At 47.3% G+C, this 20,503-nt stretch overlaps 1 protein-coding gene across 2 annotated transcripts in view; it reads right to left on the bottom strand.

Annotated features, from left to right (window-relative positions):
* Gpr55 (G protein-coupled receptor 55) overlaps positions 1-20,503 on the bottom strand; it is a 65,396-nt gene that overhangs the window by 29,085 nt on the left and 15,808 nt on the right. The gene's annotated exons all lie outside the window — the stretch shown is intronic.

Genomic DNA, 20,503 nt, shown 5'->3' with positions numbered 1-20,503 from the left:
AGCGGAGAGTGGATCGAGATGATGGACTGGGGATTTAAGTTCCTTAGAGGCCCTTCCAGGCCTTCCACTTCAGAGAGCAGCATTAAGTTGGTGACCCTGCTTTCTAAGGTTACATCTACAGTCAACCCCAAACCACAGCAGCGCTGGTCAGGCTGACATTGCTCCATCTGGTCACCTTACTTCCGCCCCTACTTGTATCTATGTCCCCACCCTCTGTTGTAACGATCCTCGCCTCTCCTTTCATAGACTAGATGGTCTTCAGAGGACCTGGCCTTGGTAGGTTGTTTATCTGTCTCCCGGCCTCCTCGCTGTACTGGCTGCAGCTTTTCCTCTCATCGCCCCCTCCTTGGACGACAGGGTTGCTATCTCCAGCCCAACTCTTGTCTCTGGACTCAATCTGCCAGCCCCTCTCCTTTACATGCACACCAAAGCTATTGGGAAGAGCCTCACATTCCATGGGGAGGTCCCCAGCCCCTCCAGCGGCCCCACTGGCACCAGAGAGGGGACACAGGACTACTGACACCCAGAATATATGACGAAAGCTCAAATTCCGAGTGATTCGTGCCAGAAAAAGGTGGGTGTAGCCCTAAGATTCATGGAAGCGGTATGACACAGGATTATCAGGGAAATTCCCCGACCCCCCTGGTCCTGTACCAAGTCCCACAACACACGCAGTCTCTGCTCACTTCCCTTCAGGACAGTTTAGTGCTGAGCCTCCTGAGTGTAGTCCCCATGTGCTACCTAGAGTAGGGACAGGGTGACCATAATTCTGGGTGACTCGAGGCTGAGGGGACCCTGCAAAGATCCTAAGCTTGCAGTGTTGAACAGGACAGTCTCTTACCAGCTGATGGAGTTGGTCATCGTAAGTCATTGAAGGAGCTTGAGGACTGGTCCCTCACTTTGGTTTGAGAATTTCTCATCCCGATCCTACTTTCAAGATTCCCAGCCCCTACCCAGGATTGTGGCTCCAAGGTGACTGAGCCCAGATGGTCATGGCTTCCAGGAAGCACAGGACACTGCTTCTCATCACCTCGACAAACAAGCGTCCTGGACACCTTTGTGCCAAACCCATGTGGGTCTCTGGAACCTGGGGCAGGGGATCCTTTCCCTCTCTCCCCTCTCTTCCTCAGAGATGGCTGCCAGGTACTCCAATTTCAGCACCACCTCGTCCACATAACTACCCAAGAAAACATTCCTGGTGTCATTATCAGACAAAGAAGCCGCCTATGTGACTTCAGGCTAGGCTTGCTGCCAGTATGCAGCCACGTCTGGAACACATCAGAGAAGAGGCCTTGTGTTATACAGAGGTAGGCCCACTCGGGAAACCAGAGTGGAGAGTCCAGAGCCTGGTGGCCACCCCATCGCAGCCTAGGTCCACGTGGTGGCAGACCCAGAGAGACTCCTGGGTCTGCTCAGGATCCACAGTGGGAGGGCACACACTAGCAACTGGATTGCGAGGTCTCCACTAGGTCACCTGTTCTGATCCTCAAGAGAGTTTGCCTAGTTTGTTCCACCCCTGCATCCAGAATAGCTGTGCCATGCAGTACAGTCATCTCTTAGCCTTCACAGGCCACAGCCAGAACCACACATACGTACTCAGATGTGCACACCCAGAGACACACAATCATAAACACACACACATTGACACACACCTTGGCCTAATTGACCCAGACATACACATAGACATAGTCAAACATACTCTGGAAACATTCAAACACACACACACACACACACAAACCTAAAAATATACATGTCATGTACACACATGTACAAGGAAACACATACAAAGGCACATGCACTCATATGCAGATGTATTCGTGCTCCCACAGGCACCCCCAAGGATGCAAGCACACAGGACCTGAACAAGCTACAGAAGTCACTGAGAGAGAGAGAAAGTCAGAAAGCTATGTACACCCTGCAAGACACACCTCTGAATGCACTCACCCACTCATGAGCCCCATGCAACTTACCAGGACCTAGCTGGTTGCTGAGCCCCTTGGCCTTCTCAACACCCTGGTCCTGGCCTCCCAGTCCCTCCTCACCGAGGCACTTCATAGGATAAATGGGGTGAGTTGCTCAAGAGGGGGTTATTCAGTACAGAGGGCTGGAGTCAGAGTCCGGCATCCTGACCTGAGCCAGTGGCGAGGACCAGTGGCCTTGCTACGATGTGGCACAAGGACACTCAGATGAGCCAATGGTATGGTGCATCCTCAGACCTGGGGACCACTGCAAGATGCAGCTGCACAAGATGAAGATGCTTTTCCCAAGTGCACTTGGAAAGTCTTTAACTTCTAAAGCTGCCAAAGAACCACAGACCTGATCAAAGCAGCTAAGAAGTGAACCCTACAGAGAATGGTCTATGAGGAGCAAAAATCCCATTTGGGTTAATTTGAGTGGATCTTGTCCATAACGATTTTATTTTGCTTTTAGCTATATGTAATAATGTATAAACTATACTATAATCTTAAGAAAATATATTTAAGTTGAATTCTTATTAGGATTGCAACTGTGCAAATAAATAGTATTTGGAAGATTTAAGTATTGATAGGTTAATGGAAAATTCACAACGGAAAATACTAGCTGTAGGAAGAACAAATTGTGGTAATATTGAACAATTTTTTTTTCTGTCCCCAGGCAAATAGCACGATGCCATAGAAATCTACCTAGGAACAAAGGATGAAGTTCCCACTTCTCACGCTGAATATCTTCATAGAAAAAGAATGGAATTTAGTGGGAGCAAAAGGAGCCAGGCTGAGTGAATTTGATACCAGGACATTTTCTCTCTAATCTGCCATTTTACTAAAGTCAACCTTCAGTTTTAGGTTTCAGTTCTGATAAAAAGGAGAGAGAGAGAGAGAGAGAGAGAGAGAGAGAGAGAGAGAGAGAGAGAGAGAGAAGAGAGAGAGAGAGAGAGAGAGAGAGAGAGAGAGAGAGAGAGAGAGACCAGAGATGTACTTAACTCAGTGGTCTTTTGAGTGCTTATCACACACAAGATTCCAGGTTCCATTTCTAGCACTAAAAAGAGTGAAAATAAACAACCAACATGTGTGCTGGGGCCCTACTCTGTGTTCGGCATCTTGAGCCTCTACTCTGTGCCCAGCATCTTGTGGTCCTACTCTGCCCAGCTTCTTGTGGCCCTACTCTGTGCCCAGCATCTTGTGGTCCTACTCTGTGTTCGGCATCTTGAGCCTCTACTTTGTGCCCAGCATCTTGTGGTCCTACTCTGTGTTCGGCATCTTGAGCCTCTACTTTGTGCCCAGCATCTTGTGGTCCTACTCTGTGCCCAGCATCTTGTGGCCCTACTCTGTGCTCAGCATCTTGAGCCCCTACTCTGCCCAGCATCTTGTGGCCCTACTCTGTGCCCAGCATCTTGTGGTCCTACTCTGTGCCCAGCATCTTGTGGCCCTACTCTGTGCCCAGCATCTTGTGGTCCTACTCTGTGCCCAGCATCTTGTGGCCCTACTCTGTGCCCAGCATCTTGTGGTCCTACTCTGTGTCCAGCATCTTGTGGCCCTACTCTGTGTCCAGCATCTTGTGGCCCTACTCTGTGCCCAGCATCTTGTGGTCCTACTCTGTGCCCAGCATCTTGTGGTCCTACTCTGTGCCCCGTATCTTGTGGCCCTACTCTGTGCCCAGCATCATGTGGCCCTACTCTGTGCCCAGCATCTTGAGCCCCTACTCTGTGCCCAGCATCTTGTGGCCCTAATCTGTGTCCAGCATCTTGAGCCCCTACTCTGTGCCCAGCGTCTTGTGGCCCTACTCTGTGCCCAGCGTCTGGGACTCAAAGACAAATGTTTCAGGGTTCACACTGAGCCTTCTTAGAAAGATGTCACTGGACTCAGTGTGGAGGAGAAGGGAGTGTGGATTCCAGGAATGATTAGGAGAACTGAGGACCAAGCAACCAACTTAGGCATGGTAGGACCAGAAATGTTGGGATATTCTGTTACAAGGGCAAGAAGGGCTATGTGGGCAATCAGAAGAGGCATGGAGCCCAGGATCGGGCTGTGAGGAGAGCAGCCACAGTTTAGACTAGGGACTTAAGGTCCCTGAAGAAGATGCCCCATCCATACATTGAGACTGTGGGATGCAGAAGGGCTGGGAAGTCACCATGTAGAGAGAAGAGAAGAGGCCCATGGAATATGCGTGGTAAATGACTGTGGAGCAAACTCTGGGGCAGGTGAGATGGCTTAGTGGGTAAAGGGTTTGCTGCCAAGCCTGCCCACCTGAGCTAGATCACCAGAGCCCACTTGGTGGACAGACAGAACCAGCTCCCACAAGGTAGTCTCTTACCGCTGCATGCCCACTGTGCTGTGAACATACACCGTAAAGAAATAAAAGCCTTAGCTTTCTAAGCAGCAAAGATCTCGGTGCTGAGACTGTGGTTGCTGACTGACATGCCCTAGACCTCGTGTTCCATTGCTAGTGAAGAAAAGCAGATAATGAACTCCAGGGAAGAACAACATTAAAGAGATTAGCAGAGAGGTTAGACCCATGACAGTGGAAAGCCGTGGGTCAGACACAGAACTATAAACCACAAAGGCCACAGGGAGATTCCAGATGAGGGGGCTGGCAGGTGAGAGAGGGAGCCAGGACTGTCTAATATGAGGAACAGACTTGAAGGTGAGCCAATGGACAGACTGCACCTGGGAGGGGGAGGGACAGCGTCTTGTCAGATGGCTGCACTGTATCTCTGGGTTCAGGATTCAGGAGAGGTCCAAAACCAAGGAGAGCAGCAAATATGTGGGCATCAGCCCACCAAATTTCATTGTCTTCAAGAGGACTTGAGTCCAGGATGTTCCCCAGATGTGTTTGTTAAATTACTATTCAGAACTGAGTTGCCAGAGCTTCATTTGGTCATCGCTCATGCCCTCCAAGACTGCTAAAATGCTAGGTGGGGCACGAGGTAGGAAGTGAGCAATACTCGAAATTCTGCTGCTAACAACTGAACTGACTCTTTCGCTCTAAACTGAGTCAGATTTCCTAAGCCAAATATTGTTTGCCCAGCCTTCCTTGACCCTTTTTAGTCTTCTAAGAAGCATATTTTGAAAATGCAGCTAGTTTCCTTAAATAAAAAGATCCTATATTTAAGTCGGGTCTTATGACTGAGAATAGTAAAGTGTGCCCCATAATAAATTGGGATGACTGTTTTGTTTGATACTGGGCAAACATTTGAGCCACGTTTCAGGCATTCAGAACACTATCATGCGGTGGCAATGGCCTTATCGCCTCTAAGAAGAACAGCAATATGAATTTCCTGAATTCTGTCAACTACGAAAACAGGTTTCACCAAAACCACCAAAGAAAATGGGGAAATTTGACTCAGTAGGATGACAGAGCTACTTCCTTTAAAATTTGGTTAAACTCGCTCTTGTACTAATAGCTGGGGACTATGTAAAACATCACAAAAAAAGAACTTGGCCAGGCTAGGACCTCTTTTTTGCTGCTATGGAAAAATTCTCTCTCTCTCTCTCTCTCTCTCTCTCTCTCTCTCTCTCTCTCTCTCTCTCTCTCTCTCTCTCTTTTATTGAGGCAGGGTTTCTCTGTGTAGCTTTGGAGCCTGTCCTGGCACTCTCTGTAGACCAGGCTGGCCTTGAACTCACAGAGATCCACCTGCCTCTGCCTCCCAAGTGCTAGGATTAAAAGCATGCACCACCGCCGCCCAACTGGAACAAGTTTTCTTTAGAAGACTATTTAGTGGGACTGGAGAGATGGCTCAGCAGCCAAGAGCTCTTACTGCTCTTGCAGAAGACCCAGCTTTAGTTCCTAGCACCCACATGTGGCTCACAACCACATATTAACTCCAGTTCCAAAGAATCCACTACCCACTCTGACCTCTGATGGCCCTGCACACCCATGGTGCACATATACACACTCAGGCACATACACATAAATTACATATATAATATTATGCATTAGGATTATGTAGGGGCTGGGGATGAGGCTCCATTGGGAGAGGGCTTGCCTGGAATACAAGATAAACTGGGCACAGAGGTGCACACACTGGTAATTACAGTGCCCGAGGAATAGAAGCAAGAAGTTAGAGGTTCTGGGTCCTCCTTGGAAGGTTCTAGAAAAGAGGTGACTCCAGAACTCCTAGGAGGCTCAAGGAATCCAGGGCTTCCCATCCAGCCACAGTTGTACACTGGGTACCAACGAGTTGTTTGGCAATGCCCGCACCCCCTCCTGTTCTCCTGGGACTTTGGATGCCACTTAGGGATGAAAGAAAACAAAACTCTCAGTCACGTGATTTGTTCTCAAGTGCCTGATTCCAGCCAATCACTCTGGTGTCTTAGTAGAAAACTCCAGGAGAGCCAGGGCTTCCTCCAGAGTTCTTTAAACACTGTTTCCGGGTTTGGAAGGTGGGTTCACTCAGTAAAGGGATTGCTACATGAGTCTGAGGACCTGAGTTTGAACCCCTAGCACCCCCACAAAAACAGGCATGGTAGTGTCTATAATCCTAGCCCTGAGGGATGAGACAGGAGCATTTCTGGAGTGATGTGGGATTCTTCTCTGTGTGCTGTGAATATGTTTTATTACCATTGGTTAATAAAGAAGCTGTTTCGGTCAATGACTTAGCAGAGTAAAGCCAGACAAGAAATCAGAACAGAGAGAGAGAGAGAGAGAGAGAGAGAGAGAGAGAGAGAGAGAGAGAGAGAGAGCATCAAAGAGATGCCATTTAGCTGCTGAAGGAGAAAGACGCCCATAACTTTCACCGGTGGGTCACAGCCTCATGGTGATACACAGATTAATAGAAACGGGTTACTTCAAGATATAAGAGCTAGCTAGAAATACACCTGAGTCATTGGGCAGGCAGTGCTGTAGTTAATATAGTTTCTGTGTGATTATTCAGGTCTGGGTGGCCGGGAAATGAACAAGCAGTCTCCCACTATACTGGAGCTCACTGAGTATCCAAGCTGGCCAAATTAATAACCTCTGGCCTCAACATACACGCACATGCACACATACATACATACACACATTTTAAAGTTCCCTTTGAGAAGACTCACACAATTTTATTCCTGCTTTCCCTCCAGTGGGCTCCACTAAGACACCACGGTTTTGAGATGGAGCACAACAGGCCTGACTAGGTGACAACAAGCAACCCCCCCAGATGTACACTTCTCCATTATCCCTACAGCCCTTGGAGTTCCCTGAGCTCCAGGGAACCCCGGGATTCCCTTTGTCCCCAGGCCAGGAGTGAGGGGTGGGCTCTGAGTGGCAGATTATCTTTGATGTCTATGAGGGAGTTTCCAGCCTGTGTTAATTGGAGTGGAAATATGTACCCAGACCGTGAATAGCACTTAGGCTAGAGCTCTGGACAAAAAGAAAATCAGAAAGTGAGCTGAGCTCCAGCGTTCATCCTTCTCTGCTTCCTGACTGGTGGCAGTGTGGCCCCAGCTTCAGCCACCGTCCCCTGCCACCGTTGACCGCATCCTCAAAGTGTGAGCCGAAGCAAACCCATCCTTCCTTAGGTTGCTTTAGTGGGTGCTTTGTCACAACAATGAGAAAAGCAACTGATACAGACCCCAAAATAAAGAAGGCCAAACATGTCTACTTAGCCCAGAGAGAAGAGAGACTGGGGTGGAGACATGGCTGTGTTCCAGAAAGAATGAGACCAGATGAGATAAACGTGCAAACAGAACACGGCACCCCCAGCCCACCTCACTCCAGGCATGGCGGGTACCACGAAAAGGTCCTTGTGTGAAATGACACACCCTGCCACCGTCTCCCTACACCCAGCAGCTCCCAGGCTGAGCCGTAAACAATGCTCATTTACTCAAAGGCTATCCCACCCGTGGGTGGGGTATAGAAGTGAGGAGGGGCTTTTGTTTCCCCCCCACCCCCCACCCCCCGTAACACACACAGCTGTATCCAAGCAGCCCAGAGCCAAAGTATCTTCATAGACTCTGGAAAGATCCAATTCTCTGAGTGGATGATGATCCCAACTTAAATCCTGTGATGTCACAGTATAAAAGATGGGTGTCAGTGGCCTGGGGGAGATGCAACCTCCCAAAGGCTGACTCTTTGGATGGTACCCAGACAAGGGCCAGTAGCCAGGAGGAAGAAAGAGAAGATGGCGCTAACCACTCACAGGGGTGGTCATGTTGGCAGTAGGGAGAGGCTCTTATAGTCTGCATACCCCCCCTCCTTTGCATCCACCCTTGGCATTAAGACTCAGAGTTTGGGTCTAGGGATATGATTCGGTCAGTAAAAGCTTGTCATGCTAACATGAGGATCTGACTTCAGATCCCCAGCACCCAGGTTAAAAACCATGCATCTAGCACTGGGGAGGCAGAGACAAACAGGTCCCTGGTGCTTCCTGACCAGCCAGGTTCATTGAATGGATGAAGTCCAAGTTCAACAAGGGACCCTGACTCAAAAAAATAAGGTGAAAGCCATTGAGGAAGACAGCCAGGGTCAGTCACGGGTCTCCACAGGCATGCACACACCCATGCAGACTGTGAACACACATACAGACACAAGCATGCACATATGCACAGGCACGCTCACAAACACACACACAAACCACACACACACACACACGCATGCATGTGCACATGCATGACTAGTATTTCCTGATAAACTGCACTCACTTCACAAACACCAGCAAACTCAAAGCTGTCAGCCAGTGGGATCAAAGTTCTTCAGCTGCAGATTCTGAGTGCTGAGGAAGAGCCAAAATGGCCGGCTCTGTCTTCTGGGCCGTGACTCTTGACCCTTGAACAGGTGACTTTCAAGACTGGGGCTGAAAGGCAGCAAATGTGGACTCTGACACACAGCAGGCTGGGGTCAGGTTGTAACCCACACACAGCCGAGACTCACAAAGTAGCAGCACCCTATGCCTGTGGACAAGTTCTGAAAGGTCAGCCAGGACTCCCAGGGTTCACCTTTGCAGGGTGACGAACTTGAGGTGCGTGGCCCTGCTGGCAGACAGAACAGCAGAAATGGGGTTCTCTGGCTAGTTGTCTTCCTCTGCTTCTGTCCTAGGGAGCACTGAGAGCTGCAGACCTTGGATGTACCTTCTGGGAGTACCTAAGGCCCAAGGGTTGGAACTCTCTCCTGCAACTGCCTTAAGGAAGCCTGCAACCATGCCAAGGAAGCAGAAACCCCACCTGGAGGTGACTGGATGTTATGACCAGCCACAGCTGTCATCTGAGTGCCCAGAAGCCCCCAAAAGCAAGAATCCTTTTGCCAACACAGATCTGGCATCAGAAGGTCCTGTCCACTCCCCAGGCCCCAGACACCCACCCTGGACTCGCCTGTATCCCCAGGTGTTTCCAGGGCTCTCTACCACGGCAAGCTGTGTGCCTATTGCTTCCCACACATGTCTCGGCCTCTCTCAGGGAGCACTAGGACCCTTACGGCTCACGGCTTTCCCCTGTAGGTAAATGTCTCACTAAGAGGAACTGGACTGTGACCAGGAAAATCTCGGGGACAGATGTGGTTGCAGTCTCCCGCCCACTCTGAGTCATGCATCGGTCCCCTCCCTGTCCTGCAGGTCTCAGGTTGAATATCACTCCCCAGAAGGCCTCCCTGGCCCCCCGCCCAAGTCAGGAGCCTTGTGCAATCACTTCACAGCCTGTCTATATCTTCATACGAAATGTCAAGGACTCAGTGGAGAGGGACTTGTGTCTCTACACCGTGGAGACACGCTCCAGTGGCTCTCACCTTCCTTGCTTAATAAACATGGAAGTGAGCTTAAAACGTATTGAGCGGGCCACAAAAAGATGGCCTTTGGTCTCCAGCCTGGGGAGTCTGGCTTATGTTTCCTGGATCCCAATAGTCAGGTATCCTAAGGCCGAGAGAGTCTGACATCTTAGGTGATGAGTCCCCAGCCTCCACCCCAGTGCCCTGCAGCCGGGCATTACCCATGAAGCTCCAGGAGGCTGGTTTTAGGGAGCAGGGGATACACAGATACAGGGGCTACTGCCCCTTCTAGAGAGAAGGGGCGGTGAAGAAGAGAGGACCCTAGTGACTTTTCTAGGAACCTAACAATAGCCCCCAAAGAGGTTACACCGCTTTTTTTAGCTAATGGACATGACTCAAAAAGATCACCTACCCTAGTATCCGGGTCAGACCCCCAGAGGTCAGAAGACGGTGGGAGAGGGGGTTACCTAGAGTTCCTGGGTGCCTACATAACAGGAGCCATCATGTGCCAACCCCAGTGTCCAGCAGGATACGGAAGTCCAAGTGTCCACTGGTGGGAGATGCCCAGATTCCCAGAGAGGGAGACAGCGGGAAGAAGTACATGGGCAGCTGAAGCAGAAAAGGGTCCAAAGGAAGTGAAGAACAAAGGAAGATTGCAGAGCAGAGGCTAGGATGAAAGGGCAGAGCCCCTGATTCTGTTCCCTTATGGCTTTACAAGAAGGGGGTTGTGCATTGAAAGGGGGCAAGAGGAAAGTAAATTCTGGGGAAGGAAAGAAGGGAAGGGAAAAGAGAGAAGGGGAGAAGAGAAGTCAGACATTCTGTCTCCAGCACAGCTGTACTCATTACAGAGATGTGAACACTAAGGCTCCTGCTGGAGTCTGGCATGGCCAGTGCTTGGTCTAGAGCCAGAATCAGGCCCCTGTACAACCTGTGTTGGACTGAGCTGGGCCCTGTCTCAGCCAGAGACATTATGGACGGGTCGCTATTTAGACTTCCCTGAGAGTTCGGTTGATGGCTGCCCTCTGGAGCCTGATGAGGGGTGCAGCCTCACCTCTCCCACAGCCCACCCACAGGTTGAGATAACTGGGCTCAGGGATTTTCTGGGACGAACATGGGCACCTGTGTTAGTGTCTGGCCATCAGAGAGTGGGGTGGAGTCACGACAGAAAGAATCACGGCAGTGTTGGCCCAGGACCTGGATTGCTAAGTCTCCCGCTAAGGCCTATTCAAGAAGGATAAGCCAGGTGTGGCGACTTCTCAGCACATTCCTGTTCTCTTTGGCTGAGAGTCGTGACGTGAGGGGTCTCTCAGAGAAGATACTTTCCATGATCATTGGTCACAGCAGCAGCTGGGTGTATCTGGGTCCTAGGGAGGAGTTAGAAAAGATGATGGGAACTACTTAGGGCTGTGTATGGGCCAGGCAAGGCTGTGGTACAAGGAGGGACACATCCACATTTGCCTACATAAGATCTGACGTATAAGGATCCGGAAACTGCAAAGCAGCTCTGCCCTTCACGTGGAATCTGTGAGTTGACAGGCAGTAAGAAAGCCCCGGGAAGACAAGGAGCCTGCAGAGGGGACCTAGAGGGACTCTGATTCCAGTAAGCATCAAGGGTTAGTGCAGGGGACACCCTTAGCAGCGATGACTGTGACTCGTCACGGGAGATTGTCAGAGTGAAAGCAAGAAGGCATGTGTGCAGAACTGAGACTCCATTGCTGTCCTGTCGTGAAGGTCTGGGAGTTTAAGAGGACCTGAATGTTTCTTGAAGGCCTTGTCACAGATATAGAGTAAACGTTTTCATCAGGGTTCTCTGGGCCAGGCCACTGTCCTCCCAAATATCCCACATCGGCCCCCATGATGAACAAAAATCCTTCTTGATGCACTCATGCAGGGGACAGAGCAGGCCCTGCATTGGATGCTGCAGATGTGACAGTGAACCAAAAATCCACCCCAGGCATCAATGCATGGTGACGAACCATAGCCTCCTGTGACAGGAACAAGCGGCGTGGCTGTGTTTCCTTCCTTCCTTCCTTCCAGGACAGGTTTGTGTCTAGCTTAGAGGCCTTGTAATGTAGCAGCTAGACAGGATATGCAGTGTGCTGGGGAGGGCAAGGGCTGTGTGGTTGAGCTCAAGTGTCAGGAGGGGGTACCAAATTCACAGAAGAAAGTAGGGGGTGAGCTGCTGTGGCTTGAGGAAAGACAATGAAGGAGGTTTAGGTGGGTGCAGTTGGAGAGGGGGTTTAGAGGCAAGTGCCAGAGGGATCGTGGTTACTTCCTCCGCATTAAGGATAGACTTCCTGGGGACCTGGCCCAGACCAGCAACCTCTGTGGGAGCAGGATTAAAACAGGAACACCTGCGGGAACAGGCCCAAGCCAGCAACCTCCACCAGAGCAGGCCCAAGTGAGCAACCTCCAAGGGACCAGGCGGGGAGCCAGCGACCTCAGCAGGAGCAGACCCAAGCAAGCAATCTCTGAGGAAGCAAACCTGAGCCAGTGACCTCGGGGGAGCAGGCCTGAGCCAGCGACATCCACGGGAGCAAGCCTGAGCCTAGGACATCCGCAGGAGCAGGCCTGAGCCAGTGACCTCCACCAGAGCAGGCCTGAGCCAGCAACCTCTGCGGGAGCAGGCCTAAGCTAGTGTCTTCCACTAGAGCAGGTACAAGGCAGCCACCTCTGCAGGAACAAGCCTGAACCAGCAACCTCCACGGGAGCAGACCCAAGCAAGCAATCTCTGTGGGAGCAGGCCCAAAGGACCTCCAGGAATGCAGAGAAACCTCTGGAGAGACTGGAAACGTGGCCCCGACTCCACAACAAGGAAAACCATCTGAGTCTTGGGTCCACTGTCACCTCTCTAAAACTAACCACATACTAGGTAACAAAGCAAACCTTAACAGATTAAAAAAAAAAATGGAATAACTGCATGTATCATCTCAGATCACCTTGGCTAAAAATTAGAATTCAACAGCAACACTAATTTCAAAAAGCCCACAAACACATGGAAATTAAACAATGCTCACTTAAATCATCAACGGATCAAGGAAGAAATCAAAGACTTCCTAAAATTCAATGAAAATGATCACACAACATACCCAAATTCATGAGACACAATGAAAGCAGTGTTAAGAGAAAAATTCACAGAACTAAATGCCTACATAAAGAAGGTGGGAAAATCCCACACTAGTAAATTACAGAACACCTGAAAACTCTAGAACAAAAAGAAGCAAACTCACCCAGGAGGACTAGATGGCAGGAAATAATCAAATTGAGAGCAGAAATCAACAAGATAGAAATTAAAAAAACAATACAAAGAATCAATGAGACCAAGAGTTGCTTCTTTGACAAAATCAACGAAATAGAAAAACCTTTATCCAAACTAACCATAAACATAACCAGAAAGAGAATGTCCAAATTAACAAAAATCAGAAATGAAAAGGGGGACATAACAATAGACACAAAGGAGATCCAGAGAATCATCAGGTCATACTTTGAAAACCTGTATGCCACAAAATTGGAAAACTGAAAGGAAATGGACAATTTTGTGGTTAAATATCACTTACCAAAATTAAATTAAGACCAGATAAGAAAATTAAACAGACCTGTAACTGCTGAAGAAATAGAAACAGTCATCAAAAGTCTCCCAACCAAAAAACAAAACAATACAAAACAACAAACAAAAAAGCTCAGGACCAGATGTTCTCACAAAATTCTACGAGATTTTCAAAGAAGAACTGATACCAATACTCCTCAATTTGTTTCACACAATAGAAACAGAAGGAACATTGCTAAACTCTTTTTATGAGGCTTCAATTACCCTGATACTCAAACCACATAAAATTACCAAGAAAGAGAATTACAGACCAGTCCCACTCATGAACATGTATGCAAAAATACTCAGTAAAATACTGGCAATCCATATCCAAGAACACATCAGAAAAATCATCCACCATGATCAAACAGGCTTCATCCCAGAGATGCAAGGATGGTTCAACATATGGAAATCTGTCAATATAATCTACCATATAAACAAATGATCATCTCATTAGATGCTGAAAAAGTCTTTGACAAAATACAGCATTCCTTCATGATTAAGGTCTTGGAGAAAGCAGGGATACAAGGAACATACCTAAACATAATAAAGGCAATATACAGCAAACCAACATCAATCTAAGTAGAGAGAAACTCAAAGTGAGCCCACTGAAATCAGAAACAAGACAAAATTGTCCACTCTCTCCATAACTATATAGTCCTTGAGGTTCAAGCTAGAGCAATAACACAACAAAAGGAGACCAAGGGATAAAAATCAGAAAAGAAGAAGTCAAACTCTCACTATTTGCTGATGATATGATAGTTTACATAAGAGACCCCAAAAATTCTACCAAGGAACTTCTACCACTCATAAACACCTTCAGTAATGTACCAGGATACAAGATTAACTAAAAAAAAAATCAGTAGCCCTCCTTTATACAGATAATAAACGGGCTAAGAAAGAAATCAGAGAACATCACCCTTCATAATAGCCACAAATAACATAAAATATCTTGGAGTAACTCTAATCAAACAAGTAGAAGACCTGTATGACAAGAACTTTAAATCTTTGAGGAAAGAAATTGAAGAGGATAACATTGAAGAGAATGGAAAAATCTCTCATGCTCTTGGGTAGGTAGGATTAACATAGTAAAAGTGGCAATCTTACCAAAAGCAACCTACAGATTAATTGCAATACCCATCAAAATTCCAGAAAAATTCTTCACAGACCTCGAAAGAATATACTCAATGTTATACAGAAAAACAAAAAAAAACCCAGAATAGCCAAAAACAATCCTGTACAATAAAAGAACTTCTGGAGGCAACACAATCCCTGACTTTAAACTCTACTACAGAGCTACAGTACTGAAAATAGCTTGGTATTGGCATAAAAACAGACAGGAGGACCTATGGAGCCGATTGGAAGACCTGGATATCAATCCACACAACTATGTACATCTAATTTTTGACAAAGGAATATAAAATGGAAAAAAGAAAACATATTTAAGAAACGGTGCTGGCATACTGGATATCAACATGTAGAACAATGAAAATAGATCCATATCTATCACCATGCACAAAACTCAAATCCAAATGAATCAAAGACCTCAACATAAAACCAACCACACTGAACTTCAAAGAAGAGAAAATGGGAAGTACACTTGAATGCATTGGCACAGGAGACCACTTCCTAAATATAACCCCAGTAGCACAGATACTGAAACAATTAATAAATGGGATCTCCTGAAACTGAGAAACTTCTGTAAAGCAAAGGACACTGTCAATAAGACAAAACGGCGGCCTACAGAATGGGAAAAGATCTCCACCAACCCCATATTGGACAGAGAACTGATCTCCAAATATACAAAGAACTCAAGAAATTGGTCATCAAAAGAACAAATAATCCAATAAAAAATGGAGTACAGATCTAAACAAAGAACTCTCAACAAAGAAATTTAAAATAGTTGAAATATCTTAAGGAAGTGCTCAATATTCTTAGCCATCAGAGAAATGCAAATCAAAACAACTCTGAGATTCCATCTTGTACCTGTAAGAATGGCAAAGATCAAAAACACTGATGACAACTTATGCTGGGGAGGTTGTGGGGTAAAGGGAACACTCCTCGATTACTAGTGGGATTGAAGACTGGTACATTCACTTTGGAAATCAGTGTGGTGATTTCTCAGAAAATCTGTAAACAACCTACCTCAAGACCCAGCAATACCACAAGGACATGTGCTCAACTATGTTCATAGCAGCATTATTTGTCATAGCTAGAATCTGGAAACAACCTAAATGTTCCTCGACTAAAGAATAGATAGAGAAGGTGTGGTACATTTACACAATGGAGTACTACAGAGTGGAAAAAATAATGACATCCTGAAATCTGCTGGCAAACAGATGGATCTAGAAAACATTATATAGTGAGGTAACCCAGACCCAGAAATACAAATATAATATATACCCACTCTTGAGTGGTTTTTAGTCATAAAGCAAAGAAAAAACAGCCTACAACCCCAGAGAAACTAGACAACAATGAGGACCCTAAGAGAGACATACATAGATCTAATGTACATGGGAAGTAAAAAAAGACAAGATCTCCTGAGCATAGGCATCATGGGAGAGGGTAGACAGAGAGCGGGGAGAAAGGGAGGGGAGTGGGGAAAAATATATAGCTCAAGAAAAACAATAGGGCTGGAGAGATGGCTCAGTGGTTAAGAGCACTGCCTGCTCTTCCAAAGGTCCTAAGTTCAATTCCCAGCAACCACATGGTGGCTCACAACCATCTGTAGTAAGATCTGGTGCCCCTTCTGGCCTGAAGAACAATGTATATCCAATGAATAAATAAATTTAAAAAAAAAAGAAAGAAAAACAATAGAAAAAATAGAAAATAATTAGAATAAATAAATTTAACATTGCAAAGAATAAAATCTTCAAATTGAAAAAATAAAGTAATAGACTTTTCCACCCTGCCTTAAGCCGGGCACCTTTAGTCCCAGTGCGCGGGAGGCAGAGGCAGGCAGACTTCTGAGTTCAAGGCCAACCTGGTCTACAAAACGAGTTCCAGCACAGCCAGAGCTGTTACACCGAGAAATCCTATCTTGAAACCCCCCGCCAAATATGTGGACTCTCCATACAGACAGGTGGCACATGCCTATAACCTCAGGACATAGTAGGCTGAGGCAGGAAGGGATAAAGATTTTTGGGTCAGCCTGGGCTATAAAGCAAGCCCTTGTCTTGAATGAAAACAAACAAACAAACAACTAAGAAAACAAGTAGAGACCCAGAGATGAATGACCTCATTTGTTAGAGAAACCAATGCAGTGAAAAGAAAAGAAATGGGGGAGGAAGAGGGAGAGAGGAATGGGCCATGTTGTTCACAATGCAAAAAGCTTCATATAAGAATAGAAAGTTCTAGAGATCTCTTCAACTGCACGGTGACAGTTGTTACCAATAAACTTAGGGATCTGACAACCGCTAAGAGAGGATAGCAAATGTTTTCAAAAGGAAAAAAAAATAAGCATGTGAGTTGATGGAGATGTTAGCTTGATTTGATCATTTCACGTTGTGTCCGTGTATGAAAACACTGTCACGCACTATAAAAGCACAGCACGTCTCGCTCAGGGTGGAGACGACGGTGGGCCGGCCAGCTTGCTAGGCTGAGATGCTGCAGGGATGAATGAGTGGGTGTGTGGTGGAGACTAATGAAGTAAGGCTGCCAAAGCTGATGGCTGTGGAGGCCGAGCCAAGAGTACGGAAGAAGGGGGTTCTGCAACAGGGCAGGCAAGTTCCCATGGCAGCCCCCACCTAGACCAAGCCAAATTGGGATTAAAATGGCAGCAAGGAAGACTGGTCTGCCAAATCCTTGGGACTTGGGAGGCTGTGGGACAGCCAGCATAGTAGACAGATTGTGATTCCTTGCGACCCTCCTAGGACTCTTTGGAACCCTCCTCCAAAGAGAGAGAAAAATCTTAATAGTATCCTGTTGACAAACCCCAAAGTAGATAGGAATATCCACAAGTTTGTGCTGAACCTGGGTCCCCCCAACCCTGTCCCAGGTTTTCCCACTTGAACTGAGCTCGGCTCAAAGTTGACCCGCCCCCTTTCCACATCTATTCCCAGGGACCCTTTAGCTGTCGCTGCCATCTCTTCACCTGCTGCCGAGCAGAACACATACCTGGCCAAAGAGCGCAGTTTCTGGCCACTTCCTCTCGGCCCGAACCATGGTTATTTTGTGGTGTGGGCCTATTTTATTGAGGTGGGTCCCTGTTGTTCTACGAGTGTGTAGGAAATGGGGTGTCATTACTGATACCAGTGACAGCAGATGACCTTGGCAGGGGCGAGACAAAGTCAGAACACCGTTAGATGCGCTGAGGCAGCAAACCTAAGCCAGCCAACCGGGAGCTCCCATGCCAAGGACAAGAATGTAATTCAAGAGCAGCACACTGGCAATCTAGAAGACTGTATCCAAGCTGCAAGTGTCATAAGGGATTTGGTTGTATTTTTAGCTGGACGGGGAATAAAACCCATTTTATTCTCCCCTGCCCCTTGCCCAGTAAAGCTGAGTCTCATGCTCAAAGTGCTGCTGTCTTCAGCTTTAACTTAACATCCCCAAGCCTTTTCTAAAGAAGAGTGGAAAAGCTACAGGCAAAGCTTGCAGAAATGATTAACCCAGCCCTGAGCCGGCCTAGGCAAGATTTCTCTGCATTCCACCCAATAGGCACAGCACAGGAGGCACGGCATCTTCGACCCAGCCTCCCTCTGTGCCAACACCCACCAGCGCCCTCACTAGCTTCTGTTCCCCACGAGGGTCTTCCGTCATCTCTCTGCTGGCCTTGATATCTGGGTCTCATCAAATGTTGGCCCTGTCACCAGGGAATACAGGGAACGGCAAAGAGATCAGAACATCAACCTGCCCAGCCCTGACTCCCACCCCAGGCCTCTAGGTAACTTTCCCTGCTCTATAACCACACTGCCCAAGAGAAACAAGACAGACTAGGCAACCTTTCATAATGCTTTTAATTATTGCAAAATCATTTTTTAAAAATTGATTATCTAGATACAACAGACATGTCTGTAATTCAAGCACTTGGGAAGTAGAGGCAGGAGGATCAGTAGTGTTAAGGCCAGCCTGGGGCTACATAAGACTGTTTCAAAACACCGAGGAGAAGGAAGAAGGAAAAAAAAAGCACAGACATTAAGCCCCAAAGACAAGAAAACAATCTCCTATAATTCCTGACCCCAAATATCAAATAGAGTCCACTTTCCCTCTCTGCCTTTGGGTTTAGTCTTTAAGAATGCAAAAAGAAGTTGGCAGGTATGTAAGGATCCAACCTTATAACTGGCTATTTTCACTTAATAATATATATATCCTTCCACCAGGTATGCAGGTAATTGGTACCCATTATTACCCAGTTATAAATCATTTTACTTCCCTCCGGGGCTATTGTTTTTAAAACGTATTTCTTGAGGGCGAATCACTGTGTCAACAACACCTGACGCCTGATGTACCACAAGGGTTTCTCTTCTGGACGATGGAGAAGAATCTTCGCCCAGTCTCTCTGCCTCCATCACCACTTCTCAAAAACTGGGTGCACAGCAACTCCACACTGTGCTCTTTCCTTCTTGCTTGGGTTTCTCTCCCATCTCGCTCCCTACTTGCCAGCTATCGGCTTGTTTTCCTATTCGTTCCCCCCTTGGGTCTTTCCACTCTCATAACAAAAGCCACACAGATAACAAAACATTCCCTTCTTCCTTTGAACCAATTTGTTTTCTTACAGCTAAACAGAAATTGGATGACATTTGAAATCATTTTCATGATTACTAACCCCATTCAAAAATAAGTAGAATGGGTATTTTTTTAAACACACCTCGCACGTAATCAAAGAAGTGAAAACGAAACGAAACTTCTTTTTCATATCAAGTTGGCAGAGATTTATCAAGTGGGTGCCTGCCAGCATTAAGCTGTGGGTGGCTTCCAGAAGACAATCTGACAGCCTGTACCGAGAGCCTTCAAAACAGCTTAGGCCTTGGTACAGAGGAGCATGCTTGCTCAGTACCAGTCAGAACTTAAACGTTCCCTGGGCTCCTGAGAACTGAGAAGACGATAACTCCCCTCCCCTTCATCAGGCCAAGAGAAGACTGTGTTGGAGGACAAACTGGGTTCCTGAACCTCAAGGAGGGGAACTCTCATTGAGACTTGTGGATTCAGACAGCAGGCCATGGCCCATCAGGAATGAAAGGCCTGTGGTAGGACCAGCTATGGTGCCCAGAGCTGCACACTTGGTGACTATCACATGGAAACAGCCTGTTGCCTTCTGCAAGCCTTCAATAATAACGTACAGATCCTTAAAGGTGCAGCCTAGAGACTGGCAAGACAGCTCAGCCTTTAAATCCATGTGCAAATATAAGGATCTGAGTTCAGATCCCCAAATGAGTATGGCAGAGTAGGGTCTACATTCCCAGCCCTAGGGAGGTAGAGACAGGAGGATTCCTGGAGTTTGCCGGAAGGCACAGCTCTTGGTTTAGTGAGAGTTTAGTCTCAAAAAACAGTGTTGAGCAATTGAGGAAGATAACCAACAATTTCTTTCTTCCACGTACAACATACATGAGCGTGTGTGTGTGTGTGTGTGTGTGTGTGTGTGTGTGTGTGTGTACTCTCAAACACACACAGGTGCAAACTGGTCTAGACATGTGAAGCCAGCTGGGGTTCTGACACACTATGCATTTAATGGTCTATAGAGAAGTGTCCCATGACCTGGGGATGGTTCTGCAAGTCTCCGGAGTTGGGCTACTGACCTCTCCACAGCCTTCTTTGAATTCAGCCCTCTGCTTTCCCCATGGCCCTTCTGTCCCTTCTCAGAGTCCCACCAAGTCTACGGTCCACTGGCAGCCACAAACATCATAGGCATTTCTGAAGTTTAGGGGCTAGGAGAGAGACAGAGAGTTCACACTGCAGAAATATGTGCTTTGGATTAACAGGCAGGCATCTCCACTGCCCAAACGGCCCTTGGCCTCTTCCATGGGAGCATCCACAGACCTGTCCCCAGCCCCTTGCACGGCTAGTTCCTCTGACTCACCACCTTCTCAGCCCACGCTCTCCGCCCAGTTACCTCCTTCAGAGCAGTGGAAGGCTCTGAGTTGTGGCCCAGGCCCCAGTTTGTACAACTTTTAGTTTTAAAATGCAGTGATCAGACAGGCAGTGGTGGCATACACCTTAACCCCAGCACTCAGGAGGCAAAGGTAGTAGTAGGATATCTGTGAATTCAAGGCCAGCAGGGTCTACAAAGCAAGTTCCAGGACAGCCAGAGAAATCCTGTCTCGAAAAATA

Source organism: Microtus pennsylvanicus, chromosome 17 (assembly GCF_037038515.1).
Source record: "Microtus pennsylvanicus isolate mMicPen1 chromosome 17, mMicPen1.hap1, whole genome shotgun sequence".
Classification (NCBI taxonomy): domain Eukaryota; kingdom Metazoa; phylum Chordata; class Mammalia; order Rodentia; family Cricetidae; genus Microtus; species Microtus pennsylvanicus.
Note: the sequence above shows the minus strand (reverse complement) of the source record. Positions and strands in the feature narration are given on the sequence as shown.